Genomic DNA, 3707 nt, shown 5'->3' with positions numbered 1-3707 from the left:
TTGGCGAGAGTTTGGCGAGAGTTTGGTTAGACTTTGGTTAGACTTTGGTTAGACTTGGGTAGACTTTGGTTAGACTTTGGATAGAGTTGGAGAGTTTGGTAAGAGTTTGGTGAGAGTTTGTTGAGAGTTAAATAAGAGTTTAATGAGTTTAATGAGAGTTTAATGAAATTTTGGGGAGAGTTTGGGAGAGTGTTTGGGGAGAGTTTGTGGAGACTCTAGTGAGAGTTTGGTGAGAGTTTGGTGAGAGTTTGCTGAGAGTTTGCTGAGAGTTTGCTGAGAGTTTGGTGAAAGTTTGGTGAGAGTTTGGGGAGAGTTTGGGGAGAGTTTGGGGAGAGTTTGGGGAGAGTTTGGGGAGAGTTTGGGGAGAGTTTGGGGAGAGTTTGGGGAGAGTTTGGGGAGAGTTTAGAGAGAGTTTGGGGACAATTTGGGGAGAGTTTGGGGAGAATTTGGGGAGAGTTTTGGGAGAGTTTGGGGAGAATTTGGTTAGAGTTTGATGGGTGCTTGATGGGAGTTTGCTTAGTGTTTGGTCAGCGTTTGGTAAGACTTTGGTGAGAGATAGGCGAGAGTTTGACGAGTTTGACGAGAGTTTGGGGGGAGTTAGGGGGAGACTAGGGGAAGTTTGGGGGGATTTTTGGGGAGTTTAGGGGGAGTTTGGGTGTTGGGGAGATTAGTGAGAGGTTGGTGAGAGCTTAGAGTTTGGTAAGAATTTGGGAAGAGTTTAGTGAGAGTTGGATGAGAATTTGGGGAGAGTTTCGGGAGAGTTTTGGGAGAGTTGATGAGTCTTTGCTGAAAATTTGGTGAGAGTTTGTGGAGAGTTTGTAGAGAGTTTGTAGAGAGTTTGTGAAGAGTTTGTGAAGAGTTTGTAAAGAGCCTGGGGAGAATTTGGGGAGAGTTTTAGGAATGTTTGGCGAGAGTTTGGCGAGAGTTTGGCGAGAGTTTGGCGAGAGTTTGGCGAGAGTTTGGTAAAAGTTTGGTGAGAGTTTGGTGAGAGTTTGATGAGAGTTTCGGGAGAGTTTCGGGAGAGTTCCGGGAGAGTTCCGGGAGAGTTTGCTAAGATTATGCTGAACGTTTGGTGAGAGTTTGGCGAGTGTTTGGTGAGTGTTTGGTGAGATTTTGATGAAAGTTTGGTGAAAGTTTGGGGAGAGTTTTGGGGAGAATTCGGGGAGAGTTTGGTGAGAGTTAGGCGAGAGTTTGGGGGAGAATTCGGGGAGAGTTTGGTGAGAGTTTGGTGAGAGTTTGGCGAGAGTTTGGCGAGAGTTTGGCGAGAGTTTGGCGAGAGTTTGGCGAGAGTTTGGCGAGAGTTTGGCGAGAGTTTGGCGAGAGTTTGGCGAGAGTTTGGCGAGAGTTTGGCGAGAGTTTGGGGAGAGTTTGGTGAGAGTTTGGGGAGAGTTTGGGGAGAGTTTGGGGAGAGTTTGGGGAGAGTTTGGGGAGAGTTTGGGGAGAGTTTGGGGAGAGTTTGGGGAGAGTTTTGTGAGAGTTTTGTGAGAATTTGGTTAGAGCTTGATGGGAGTTCGATGGAAATTAGGTTAGAGTTTGGTGAGCGTTTGGTGAGACTTTGGTGAGAGATTGGCGAGAGTTTGGTGAGAGTTTGGCGAGAGTTTGGCGAGAGTTTGGCGAGAGTTTGGCGAGAGTTTGGCGAGAGTTTGGGGGAGTTTGAGGGGAGATTATTGAGAGCTTAGGTAAGAATTTGGGAAGAGTTTAGTGAGAGTTTGCTGACAGTTTGCTGGGAGTTTGGGGAGAGTTTGGGGAGAGTTTGCTGAGAGTTTGCTGAGAGTTTGCTGAAAGTTTTCTGAGAGTTTGCTGAAAGTTTTCTGAGAGTTTGTTTAGAGTTTGGCGAGAGTTTGGTTAGGGTTTGGCGAGAGTCTGGTGAGAGTTTGGTGAGAGTCTGGTCAGAGTCTTGTGATATTCTGGTGAGAGTTTGATGAGAGTTTGGTGAGAGTTTGGTGAGAGTTTAGGGGAGTTTGGGGAAAGTTTGGGGGGAGTTTAGGGGGTTGGGGGAGATTAGTGAGAGCTTGGTGAGAGTTTAGTTAGAGTTTGGTAAGAATTTAGGAAGAGTTTAGTGAGAGTTGGGTGAGAATTTCGGGAGAGTTTCGGGAGTGTTTTGGGATAGTTGGTGAGTCTTTGCTGAAACTTTGGTGAGAGTTTGGGGAGAGTATGGTGACACTTTGGTGAGAGTTTGGTGAGAGTTTGGGGAGAGTTTGGTAAGAGTTTGGTGAGAATTTGATGAGTTTGGTGAGAGTTTGTGGAGAGTTTGTAGAGAGTTTGTAGAGAGTTTGTGGAGAGTTTGTAGAGACTTTGTGAAGAGTTTGTAAAGAATCTGGGGAGAGTTTGGGGAGGGTTTTAGGGGTGTTTGGCGAGAGTTTGGCGAGAGTCTGGCGAGAGTTTGGCGAGAGTCTGGCGAAAGTGTGGGGAGAGTTTGGGGAGAATTTGGCGAGAGTTTGGCAAGAGTTTGGCGAGACTTTGGCGAGACTTTGGCGAGACTTTGGCGAGACTTTGGCGAGACTTTGGCGAGACTTTGGCGAGACTTTGGCGAGACTTTGGCGAGACTTTGGCGAGACTTTGGCGAGACTTTGGCGAGACTTTGGCGAGACTTTGGCGAGACTTTGGCGAGACTTTGGCGAGACTTTGGCGAGACTTTGGCGAGAGTTTGGCGAGAGTTTGGTGAGAGTTTGGTGAGAGTTTGGCGAGAGTTTGGCGAGAGTTTGGTGAGAGTTTGGTGAGAGTTTCGGGAAAGTTTCGGGAGGGTTTGCTGGGGGTATGCTGAGAGTTTGGTGAGAGTTTGCTGAGTGTTTGGTGAGTGGTGAGAGTTTGGTGAGAGTTTGGGGAGAGTTTGGGGAGAGTTTGGGGAGAGTTCGGGGAGAGTTCGGGTGAGAGTTTGGTGAGAGTATGGTGAGAGCTTGGTGAGATCTTGGTGAGAGTTTGGTGAGGGTTTGGTGAGGGTTTGGTGAGGGTTTGGTGAGGGTTTGGTGAGGGTTTGGCGAGAGTTTGGCGAAAGTTTGGCGAGAGTTTGGCGAGAGTTTGGCGAGAGTTTGGAGAGAGTTTGGGGAGAGTTTGGGGAGAGGTAGGGGAGAGTTTGTGGGGAATTTGTGGAGAATTTAGGGAGAGTTTGGGGAGAGTTTGGGGAGAGTTTGGTGAGAGTTTGTTGAAAAGTTTTGTAAGAGTTTTGTAAAAATTTGGTTAGAGTTTGATGGGAGTTTCGTTAGAGTTTGGCGAGACTTTGGTGAGAGATTGGCGAGAGTTTGCTGAGAGTTTGGCCCAAGTTTGGCGAGAGTTTGGCGAGAGTTTGGCGAGAGTTTGGCGATAGACGAGAGTTAGACGAGAGTTAGACGAGAGTTAGACGAGAGTTAGACGAGAGTTTGGGGGAGATTGGGGAGAGTTTGAGGGAAGATTATTGAGAGCTTGGGTAAAAATTTGGGAAGAGTTTAGTAAGAGTTTGCTGAGAGTTTGCTGAGACTTTGGGGAGACTTTGGGGAGACTTTGGGGAGACTTTGGGGAGACTTTGGGGAGAGTTTGGGGAGAGTTTGGGGAGACTTTGGGGAGACTTTGGGGAGACTTTGGGGAGACTTTGGGGAGACTTTGGGGAGACTTTGGGGAGACTTTGGGGAGAGTTTGGGGAGACTTTGGGGAGAGTTTGGGGAAAGTTTGGGGAGAGTTTGCCGAGAGTTTACTGAGAGTTTGCTAAGAGTTTGCTAAGAGTTTGCTGAGAG

The sequence above is a fragment of the Oratosquilla oratoria genome, chromosome 4, assembly GCF_046742065.1.
Source record: "Oratosquilla oratoria isolate Oo_2021 chromosome 4, ASM4674206v1, whole genome shotgun sequence".
Lineage (NCBI taxonomy): Eukaryota > Metazoa > Arthropoda > Malacostraca > Stomatopoda > Squillidae > Oratosquilla > Oratosquilla oratoria.
The sequence above is the reverse complement of the archived record's forward strand: the minus strand, read 5'-3'. Positions refer to the sequence as shown.